Genomic DNA, 12,116 nt, shown 5'->3' with positions numbered 1-12,116 from the left:
TTATTCAAAGGAGTAAACTGACAGTGTGCCATCATGCACACACGGACGTGAGTTCCATCTTTTGTGGATAAAATAGTCCATTGTCTATAGTCAATAATGTGGCGATTCATAATGCGCAGTTCAAACAGAAGTCGCTTTCAAACCAAGTAACTTTCTGTTGGTCAGTGCAGCGAATTCACATGACTAACTTTGACCCGGAACACGGAATTCCTGATCGCGGATTGCTATTGAAATGACTGGATTTTGACTGTGAAAATTTGTCCAACTGTAAATGTGACCGCACCTTTTTTTAAAGCTTTGATGTTATATATTAGTCATAGTATTGTTTTTTTAATGTATATAATGTGCATGGTGTGTTTATTCTTGTAATTGCAACTTTTGATTTAGCAAACAAGGCTTTATTTCTCATTTTTGTGAAGAGAGAATCTACAAAGTGGCTGGTGCCCCTGAGAGCCTCGTCGGACCATAATCTGTCCTTGTAGATATGATGTGTGAGTGGAAGAGACACTTCCGCTTGCATGCCCAGGCATAGCACAGGTCAGTTCGACATACTCCGCTCTTGCCCTGAAGGTGGAGGCAGACTGTTTTTCTATTCAAAAATCCAGGATCGATTGGCATTTGAATTTCTAATGTTAGCTCAAATATGGTGGGTTTCATGGTGTGTAGATTTTGCATTTATTGTCCAGTGACAACAACAAAAAAGGCCAAGCGTCTATAAGCACTTGTAACATACTATCAACTTTAGTTGCTTTAAATAAATCTTACCATTTTCTAATAACATTATAGATGAGATTAAACAATTGCAAGGTCTTTTGTAGTAGGGTCAATGACAAATAAGAATCCGCTCAATAAAAAATTAAAAATATAGTTTAAAACACATGTGGCCTTAAGGCCCGTTCACACCAAGGTTGAATACTATAAAAATAACGATAAAGATGTAGTTCTAAAAATCGTTCTTAAAATGAAAGAATAGCTGAGTTCACACCACAGCTATAATGATAACAGCACAGAGAAACAATAACGTTAGAATCACTTTCAGAGCGATTTTATCCAGCTGATGAACGATAAAACATTGACAGCCAATCAGAATCCATCCTGCTGTAACGAGCTCGAGCATTTAAAGCTACAGACGAGCACACATGTAGAATAAACAGAACGATTTCTAATTTGAAATGACCTGAAATCGTCAAGACGATTTATAGATATCGTCTGCTAATATAGTTATCTTTATAGTTATTGTTCTTGGTGTGAACGGGCCTTTAGAACTCTTAGAAATGTAATTGTATTCATTTTGGTTTCATATGCACTGAAAAAAACTATTAAGTAAATTGTATTTTATTTTTCTTTGGCAAGTTTTTGCACGAATGTTTTTTTAAGTAAATTTCACACGCATATTTTTTAAGTAAATTTCACATATGGAATTAAGTAAACTCTACTTAACTAAGTTAAGTGAAAGTAACAAAGAAAATAAGTCATTTTAACTTGGCTAGTAAAAGGTTGAGTAATATCTATTTAGTTGACGTTTCCTTTGCAATAGATTTCACTCAAACAATATGACATTGAATTAAACCACGCTGTTGAAGTATATGCTTTACTTAGAAATATCTAAGTAATTAATACAATAGATATTGTGTGAGACACCATATCCACATATCAGAAGTTATGCCATATGAACACAGAGACCTCAATACTTGGTAGACAATACAAAATGACGGATGGAATTTGATGGATCGTTTTTGTGTTTGAATGAATGCGTCATTTTGAGTAGAAAATTAACTCCAAATGTCACAAAATGGCAAGATACTAATACTAACATCAAAAGCAATCATAAAACAGTGTAAAATCAACCTCATTAATTATTCAAGGCCCAGTGCATGATGGGAACACCAGTATCAGAAAAGTTGAGTAATTTTACTTAATTTTATAACGTTGATATTTACGCTTTCATTTATACACGCTTTAATTGAGTACTAATATAGAATTTACTTCGTTTTTTTATTTTTATTCTTGCCTGAACTAACTTTTTCATGTAAATTACATTGTTTTTTTCTGTAGTATTTACTTGACCAGAAAATAATTTTTATCAATGTGGTTTTGTAATAATTGTATACCTTTTAAACAAGACAAACAAGGGTCATTTTGAGTGTTCATTTGAGTGTTACAAAACCCTGCTTAATATAATCACATTTGAAATTTAATGTGCAGCCCAAAAAACAAAAAAAAGCCACACTAAAAACACAATTATGAAAAAGGACACCCCTAATCAGATTATTTGCCTAATGCGGTAAAGCAGATATGAATACTTTAGCTTCTACAAAGACTACATCTGACATTTGTCTCAGTTGACCCACAGAACTGTATGCTGAACTTGCTTATATCAGCTCTGGGTTCTGCACATCCTGTATTGCAACTTTTGTAGATACCAAAAGGTCATAACAAAAAGCATTTGAGTCAGTAGCCACTGCTGAAATAACCTCCATAACAATCTGCTTTCCGAAAACAAGGAAATGAGCATGGCTTTCTTGCACAACTGCTTCAGTGTTTCTACCCGTTTTAGGGCTTTGTAGACCATCTATCAAACATTAGCAGACATTACCCCTCAGACCATTTAAAACAACATATTTAAGTCCGTGTTCTCCAAATAAACTCTTTCAAGTCATTGTGGAGCTACTCTGGCACAGAAAAGCAGAATCATCATACTTTCCTCAGTCTATAAATGCCTTAAAAGGTTTACATTATAATGGCTGTAGGTTACAGAGTCAGTTCGCTCAATTAAACATGCAGATTGACAGATTAACAAACGTACTCGGTTACTAACGTAACCTCGGTTCTCTCTAGAAGAGGGAACGAGTACTGCGTAAGATATCTTACGCTAGGGGAAAATCCTTTTTCCGCGAGATATTGAAGCCAAAAATTATCCTTAATTTTGTAATAATGCAAAACGCGTTGCGGCAGCATGCAGACATAGGCGAGACAGCTCGCGCGCCTATTGGCTGCTCTGCGGCAACTGCAGCAGCCTATCGAGCGAGGCCTGGCGTGACGTCAGACCCAATCAGGGCACTTCGCGCCCGCTGCGTCACGTCCCGCCGAAATGGGCGTGGTCTAGGCCTATAAATACCGCTCGCAGGCAGTTATTATCTGGTTTTTCATCATCGAAGCAACCAGAGCGTGTGCATGCACGGCAAGATACGCAGTACTCGTTCCCTCTTCTAGAGAGAACCGAGGTTACGTTAGTAACCGAGTACGTTCTCTTACGAGAGGTCTCTCGTACTGCGTAAGATATCTTACGCTAGGGGACCCAATGCAAAACGCCGTGCATGCTGAGATCTGACACCAAAGACCCAAGGGCGAAAGCCCGGGGTACATATAGTGCACAATCACTCAGGGAACTCACAGGGAGTCCAGGAAGAGGGAGGGGCGAAGCCGCACTCTTCCACATATGGTAGCGTCGCTGAGACGCGAATTTCATCATACAGACAGGGCGGGGTACGGCCTGAACTGATGGGGGAATGTGGGTCTTACACAGTTTGCCCAGGCACATCTCGTGCTGCTACTTTTTTACTGTCGAACATTGAGCTGTGCTCAGTAGACGCAGCATTCTGAGCTGACGCATCAGGTCAGATAATACTGGTAAACTTAGACCGAAAGCAGCCTGGCCTGCAGGGCGGGAACCTCTAGGTTATAAAACCTTATAAATGTAGACGGGGAGGCCCAGCCTGCCGCCATACAAATATCTTGCAAGGCAATCCCACTTGACCAGGCCCACGAAGAGGCCATGCCTCTCGTGGAGTGCGCTCTGACACCCAACGGGCACTGCATGCCCTTGGAGGCGTATGCCAGCGCTATAGCATCAACTATCCATCTGGATAGGCTCTGTTTTGACGCGGCTAGTCCCTTAGAACGTCCGCTAAACGAAACAAAGAGCTGCTCCGTCTGTCTGAAACCAGACGAGCGAGACACATAAGCTCGTAATGCCCTGACTGGGCAGAGGAGGCTCGCGTCTCTTTCCTCATCAGGGACCGGTAGGGCTGACAGGGAAATAACCTGCGCCCTAAACGGTGTGTTGAGGGATTTCGGAACATAACCGTGCTTAGGTTTGAGTATAACTTTTGAGTCATTAGGCCTGTTGAAAACCTTTTTCTTCGTCGAAGCAAGAGACCAGGAGACGTTGGGGATCACGTTCAAACAAAGTTATTCTTTATTGAGGACTTTGCGTTGACGCGGCTGCAGTTCTTCCCAAATCAGTCTAAAGTATATACAGTTTGCATTGTAGTTATATACATTCCAAGGGGGAGGGATTACATAGAGGTGGAGACTCTGAACAAAGCATGCAAATGAAGTAGGAACACACCCTACTCTGAGTCCAATTGAATCAGCATAACTATTCACATGCTGATACTGGCCAGGAACTCCAATTCCAATAGCCATCCCAGACCCATTAAAGACAAAAGGTGAAAGTCAATCAACCTAACGATTCAACGTCTGGGCTCCGAAAGGTGAGAATCAAGTGATTTGACTTATTTAAAACACAATAGAGAAAACAGGTCTGGCAGGAAAGGAGACTCTTGCTGGAGACTCAATAAATCAGTATATAAACTTTATCAGTTTATATACTATTGCAGTGGAAAAACTAAATTAAACTTTTAATAAAAATGTAATCCAACACTTCCCCCTTTGAGAGTTCTAATAACTCTCACAAAAATACAAATTTATACACTTAAAAGTTTATTCTTGTAACTTGTGTAAGTTACAGGTACGTATAACTTATTCTGTGTTGTGTCCTTGATTTACATGAGTGTCATAGTTCTTCTCAAAACCATAACTGTTGACACCTGCGACGCAGGGTGTAAAATGTCATATAAACTACATGATTACACAGAAAACCATGTAGCATAAGAGTGGAATTCTTGAAAGTCCATGGCGCCTGAATAGCTGTGAAGTCTGTTTCCTGTAACGTCCATTTCCCACGTAGAGTCGCTCTGATGACTCGTCCCTCATGAGGCTTGTTCATGGAAATCTGAGGTGATGCTTTACACCAGGTTTCTGCTTGCGAAGACATCAACACATACGAGTAACACAAGAAAACAAAGAAACAGCAGAACAGCAATATTCATGCATAGACTTCATCCTTCCATAAGTCATTTGATCGTATAGTGGTTTTAAGTCTAACTTTTATCAAAGTACACTTAAAAGTTCATTCTTGTAACTTGAAAAAGTTACAGGCACATATAACTTGCTCTGTGTTGTTCATCTGTAATTGCATGCTGACACAGAAACATAACATGCAACTAGGGTCTGTGAATTTTCTGCGTTGTGTATTTTTCATTTTCTTTGGTGATAGTTCGTTCAGCAGTAGGTCTGGTTGTCTTCTTGAGGTTGTGGCTTCATATGCAGGTGAGGAGGTCTTTGCATATAGATCTCGGGACAGCCATCAAGTTTTATCTGCACACTGTAAGAAAGAAAAACAGAAAAACAGAGAGCAGTATTTCTTCAAACACTATGGTTGTAGCAGTTTAAACACTATGGTTCTATCGTTTTCAGAGTCTACTGTTGTCGTTTCATTCTTTCCCTATTTCTTAATTTATTTGACACCTATGGACCAGTGAGGTAAGGATGGACTAAATCGGGAAAGGCCTATGAGGTAGTGTCTTCACCCTGGGTTCACCCCCGAAGCCTGTTGCGTCAGTTCCTCCCAGGGCACCCCACTTGTCCGTGTCCTACCTGTCCCTGTGTTGTGTACACACTGTACAGTGTGTGAGAAAATTGGCACATTTCCATTCTCCAGTGAAACATCAGTCTTAATAAACATCATTAACAGAGGATGGTTGTCTGACTGCAATATTCTATGGCATAACATTTAAGGCTGTGAGTCTTACTTAATGTCCCCCAAACAAAGGCTGTGACAGTCACTAAGTCTTTCATCTTTGTTGTGAGTTACTGGGGAGATTAAGCAATCACAGCCCAAATGGTTAACACCTCAAAAAGCTTAGCCACGAGTCCAATGACGAGGGGAGGGGTTGCTTTAAAGTAGCAAACAAATGTAGTAAGAGCTGCATAACATTGTTAACTTGTCTTAAGTTATTTTTGTTTTTTCTACATTCATTTCCAAAATGTCCGTGCTTGCCACAGTAAGAACAACTGGCTTCTCTAGGACTTTTGCGTTTCTTTGGCTTCTCTGAGTTGACCATAACGGAAACTGCTGCAATTCTTACTCTCTCTTTGACATCAGAGTCTCTTTCCCAAATAGCTAAACTGTCCAAGTTGTCTTGCAGGGTTCTCGTACACCATGTGATGTTTAAGTAAGGCAACGCCTTTCTGTGTTCTGGCAAAAGACATTGAAACCATGTGCGAACCAAAGGACCATTATGACCTAACACCTTTTCTGGAGTGTCGGCAATTCCGCTGTAAACGGCAGCGATCTGACAGAATCGTTCTGTGTACTCACAAACAGTCTCACCCTTCTTCTGTACACAATTGGTTATTTTTGACCAGTCCACGTTCGGTCCAACAATGTTCTTTAAAATTTTCAGAACTTCCTCTCTCAATTCATCTTTACTGGCTTGTTGCAGTTCAGAATTGTTTACAGCACTTTCAAAATCATTTAATTCTGACTCAGTCAAGATCTGTGATATTAGCTGAGTGACTTCAGCTAGAGTCATATCATAGAGCCGCATCTTTTTGGACAACTCTCTCCTAAACTCAGAAAAATTTCTTTGCACTGATGGCAAACTTTCAGCAATTCTCTCAATATCTTTAGGACCTAAAGATGTTTTGACTGCTTGTGGCTGCAATATGGGGTTTGCAAATGGAACTGTATCAATACCTTTTCCCTGAGGCTTTTGTCTAGCTACGCACACTTCAACTGCATTTACATCTGCATTTACATCTGCATTGACCTTGTCCTCTATACTATCAAAAGACTGTAAATCAGGATAGCTTTCATCTGACTGTTGGTCTTCTAAATCACATTTGGTTGAGGCTTTGTTATGGCCCACGTTTGTCTTGAGACAGGACACCTGAGTCTGCAATTGTTTGATCTGATCTTTCAACTTATCAATACAACAAGCTTGTTCTTGTGCAATGGATAAGCTAAATTCTCTGTGACAGAAGATAATGCCTTTGACATTTTTCTTGCGAATACTTTCTCCTAGTACCTTCTTACAATCTTCAACTGACCACACTTTTTCTGGATCAATGCCAAATTTCTTTGTTAAATTCAATCTGACTGGCTCAGTCACGATGGAGTCCATGTGCTCTGATAACAAAGACTTGAATTCACTATCTGTCCAAAAAGGTGTAATCTGTCTAGTACTTTTCCTAAACATTTTGTGAATTTCTGTTACCACAAACAAACACTAAAAAACTTCTCTCTACTGTCTTACCAAACAGAGGGTACAATCTTATTAGCACATGACGCTAACTCTTCTCTAGCTTACAGAGGATAGGTCTTCTCTAGCAAGAGCAAACACACAATATTAACATGTAACTGTTAATCTTCCCTGCCAACAACAGAGGGTAAATTTCATCTCTAAAAGCAAACTTTAGAGGCTTATCTTTAGTTAACCAAACTCTACAGCTGTTTGTTAACTACTTCTCTGAACGGCGCAGAGGAAAAACATTTTTGTACTGGTCTGCAAAGGTTCTTTGAAATGGAGTGAAACTCACCGAGTCTTTCATTTGTAGAGAAAGATTCCGTCTGGAAAAATTCAGTCTTTGAGATCTTTTTTGGAGCTTGAAGTTTTCAATCTGGATTCAGAAGATTCAGTCTGGAACTCAGTCAGCTTTGTTGAGATCTTTGAGCTTGAAGTTTCTTTGAGTTTCCTTCTTCTCCATCCGGGTCGCGGCAGCAAATTGTTGAAAACCTTTTTCTTCGTCGAAGCAAGAGACCAGGAGACGTTGGGGATCACGTTCAAACAAAGTTATTCTTTATTGAGGACTTTGCGTTGACGCGGCTGCAGTTCTTCCCAAATCAGTCTAAAGTATATACAGTTTGCATTGTAGTTATATACATTCCAAGGGGGAGGGATTACATAGAGGTGGAGACTCTGAACAAAGCATGCAAATGAAGTAGGAACACACCCTACTCTGAGTCCAATTGAATCAGCATAACTATTCACATGCTGATACTGGCCAGGAACTCCAATTCCAATAGCCATCCCAGACCCATTAAAGACAAAAGGTGAAAGTCAATCAACCTAACGATTCAACGTCTGGGCTCCGAAAGGTGAGAATCAAGTGATTTGACTTATTTAAAACACAATAGAGAAAACAGGTCTGGCAGGAAAGGAGACTCTTGCTGGAGACTCAATAAATCAGTATATAAACTTTATCAGTTTATATACTATTGCAGTGGAAAAACTAAATTAAACTTTTAATAAAAATGTAATCCAACAGGCCCAAACTCCATGCACGCCGCGCTCACAGAGAGCGCGTGCAGATCCCCTATGCGCTTCACCGAAGCGAGAGCCAGCAAAAACACCGTCTTGAAAGACAGGTGTTTCAAATCGATTGACTGTAAAGGCTCAAATGGTGCACCTTTCATGGCTTCCAGAACCGTAGAAAGGTCCCATACGGGGACTGAGGGAGGTCTGGGAGGATTCAGTCTCTTAGCCCCTCTAAGGAAGCGGATGACTAAATCGTTCCTTCCTATTGACTGACCAAGCGTTGTTTCTGAGAACGCTGCTATAGCCGCCACATAAACTTTGAGCGTGGAGGGGGCCCTGCCCCCATCCAACAGCTCTTGTAGGAAGGAAAGCACCTCCGCCACACCACAGTCTGTGGGTGACACACCACGGGCTGTGCACCAGCCCGAAAACACTGACCATTTCGAGGAATAGAGTCGTCTCGTAGACGGAGCTCTAGCCTGCGTGATCGTGTTTAATACTCCTTCAGGGAGTCCAACATGTACCCGTTGATGGCCCAGACATGAAGGGACCACAGTTCCGGGTGAGGATGCCAGATCGAACCGTGGGCCTGTGAGAGGAGGTCTCTCCTCACTGGTACTGGCCACGGGGCAGTACTTGCTAACTGCATCACGACTGGGAACCAAGGTTGGTTTTTCCAGAACGGTGCCACCAGCAGTACTGAGCATCCTTCTTCCCTGATCCGTTCTATCACCTGAGGCAGGAGAGAGACGGGGGGGAAAGCATAGAGCGGGCGGCGGGGCCACACATGGGCCAGCGCGCTCCTGCTCTTTGAGAAAAATTCCTGACAGTGAGCGTTTTCTTGAGACGCAAACAGGTCTACTTCCGCTCTGCCGAATTTCTTCCACAGCAGTTGGACTGTCTGTGGGTGTAGAGACCACTCGCCTGCCGGAACATTGTTCCTGGACAGTCTGTCCGGTCCTATGTTCAGGAGCCCTGGCACGTGCGCTGCTCTGAGCGAGCGCAGGTTGCACTGAGCCCATACCAGGAGGCGTTCTGCCAGCCTGTACAGGTTCTTGGACCTGAGGCCGCCCTGGCGATTTATGTAGGACACCACAGACATGTTGTCCGAACGGACCAAGACGTGGCGTCCTTTTATCTGGGGACAAAAACGCGTCAGCGCGTTGTCTACTGCCAGCATTTCGAGGCAGTTTATGTGCAGGAGCTTCTCCCGTTCCGACCACTGGCCGAAGAACGGTCTGCCCTCGAGCAGCGCTCCCCATCCCGAGGTGGACGCGTCCGTGGACACCACTTTCACCCTCGAGGAAGTCCCCAGGCTTACACCTAATTGGTACCAGTCGTTCGCTCTCCAAGGTTTCAGAGCTGTGACGCACTTCTGATTGACCCTGAGGCGAAGCGAACCGGATGCCCACGCTCTGCGTGGGACTCGCGCTTTCAGCCAAAACTGCAGCGGGCGCATGCGGAGCAGGCCCAGCTGGAGCACTGACGATGCTGAGGCCATGAGACCTAGCATCTTCTGAAATTTCTTGAGCGGGACAGACGCGCCGCAGCGAAACGCGTTCGCTGTGCGCTGAATGTCTACCGCGCGCTGTGGTGATAGTCGCGCTATCATGGACAGCGAGTCCAATTCTGTGCCCAGGAAAGATATCTTCTGACTGGGTAACAGAGAGCTCTTCGCCCAATTGACACTGAGACCCAAATCCTCGAGGTGATCGAGTAAAATGGTCGTGTGTTCTATGAGCACTGCGCGAGATTGCGCTAGAATCAGCCAATTGTCCAAATAGTTCAGCACTCGTATGCCTCTCATTCTGAGGGGTGCGAGCGCCGCGTCCATGCACTTCGTAAATGTACGGGGTGCCAGGGACAAACCGAATGGCAGGACTGTGTACTGATATGCCTGGCCCTCGAAGGCGAATCTCAAATATCGCCTGTGACGTGACGCTATCTGTATTTGAAAATACGCGTCTTTCAGATCTATTGACACAAACCAATCTCCTTGGCGAATCTGCACAAGGATTTGTCTGGTCGTGAGCATCCTGAACTGTCGCTTCACAAGCACTTTGTTCAGTTGCCTTAGATCTATTATGGGTCTGAGACCCCCGTCTTTTTTCGGTACCAGGAAGTATCTGCTGTATAGCCCTCCTTCGCTCTGAACTTGAGAGAGAGGCTCTATGGCCCCTTTGCTCAGTAGTTTCGTCACTTCGGCTCGAAGTAAATGTGCTACTTCTGTTTTTACCGTGGTCTCGACGCGCGCCACATAGCGGCGAGGGCGTCTTCGCGAAACTGCAGCGAATAGCCTCTTTTTATAATGTTCAGCACCCACTTCGAAACCCCGGGCAGCTTTGCCCATGCGTCTGCATGGATAGCTAGGGGTTGAATACGAAGCGCGCTCCGCTCGCTCAGCGATGGAGAGGCTTCGGCGTGCTGCAACACAAGCATCGCGCTCGTGACATTTGAGGCATGGGGCGCGCTGATAACAGCGGGCAGATTGCCCGCGCTCGACTCCTCTGCGGTGGTCAGCCGCGAGGGGGAGGGCTGGGCGGTTCCCGTGGGAACTGTCATGTCTATGTGTGGATGTGGGCGCGGGACAGCGGGCACATCTATCACACCGAAAACATCGTTCGCTTGCGTGAAGCGAGTGCACGTTGGTTTCGTTTTTACAGAAACCATGAGACATGCACAACGCGGTGTTAGTGGGCACTGGGTAGTGGCCACTTTCACCATGTTTGAAGCGCAACCGATCTGAGTCGGTTTTATGTGCGCGAGCCCTGTGTGACAGGCTGTGCTTGTGTGTAGGGATGGGCACTGGGCAGTGGGCATTCTTACTACACATGAAACACCATCGGCCGTGGCCGGGACACCAGAAAATACACTCTTTTGGGGATTTATCTGGGTAGCCGTGAAAACGGCATTTGTGTGCAGGCAAGCGGGTGACAGAACCGACTTGTTGGCTGCAGAAAACACTGGAACAGTCACATTTGCTGGAACTGGACGAGCGAATAGCTTTGGTGTGAGTCTGGCCGCAGCGGGACTTAAACACCGTCGTTTTCCTAGCTGTGCTAGGACGACTTCGGGGCCTCGGGCTTCACCGTAATCCTAGGTCGCGGGCCACGTACAGCGGGGCGGCGACCGGATGAGCGGGAGCGCGGTCTCGCGCTTCGGGCCTGGCGGCGCTGTGAAGTGGAGGCAGTGGACGGTGGCTGTGGCTGTGAGCTCTGAGCAGACGGTTTCGCACGGCCTGCTGCAGAGCTGGAGCGCTTCGGGAGGAAGTGCTTCATAGCCTGTGACGCTTTCTGTACCTCTGCGAATCTCTCCGCGAAATCCTTGACGGAGGATCCAAAGAGGCCTGTGGCGGAAAGCGGGGCGTCGAGGAACGCGGTGCGCTCAGACTCGGCCATTTCCGAGAGCGTCAGCCAAAGATGTCTCTCAGTAACGGTGAGAGAGGCCATATTCCGTCCAATGGCTTGCGCTGCAGACTTAGTAGCACGGAGAGCGAGGTCCGTGGCACTCCTTAAGTCCGGCACGCAGATCGCGTCAGGCCCTTCCTCATCCAGCTTACGGAGGAGATCGGCCTGGAAGATCTGAAGCGTTGCCATGGTGTGCAGCGCTGACGCAGCTTGCCCGGCGGCGGAGAAAGCGCGGCGGAGCAGGCTTGACGTCGTGCGGCAAGCTTTAGAGGGTAGGGCCGACTTAGCACGCCGTCCAGCAGAGGGCGGGCATAAGTGGGCCGCT

Source organism: Rutilus rutilus (assembly GCF_951802725.1).
Source record: "Rutilus rutilus genome assembly, chromosome: 4".
Lineage (NCBI taxonomy): Eukaryota > Metazoa > Chordata > Actinopteri > Cypriniformes > Leuciscidae > Rutilus > Rutilus rutilus.
The sequence above is the reverse complement of the archived record's forward strand: the minus strand, read 5'-3'. Positions refer to the sequence as shown.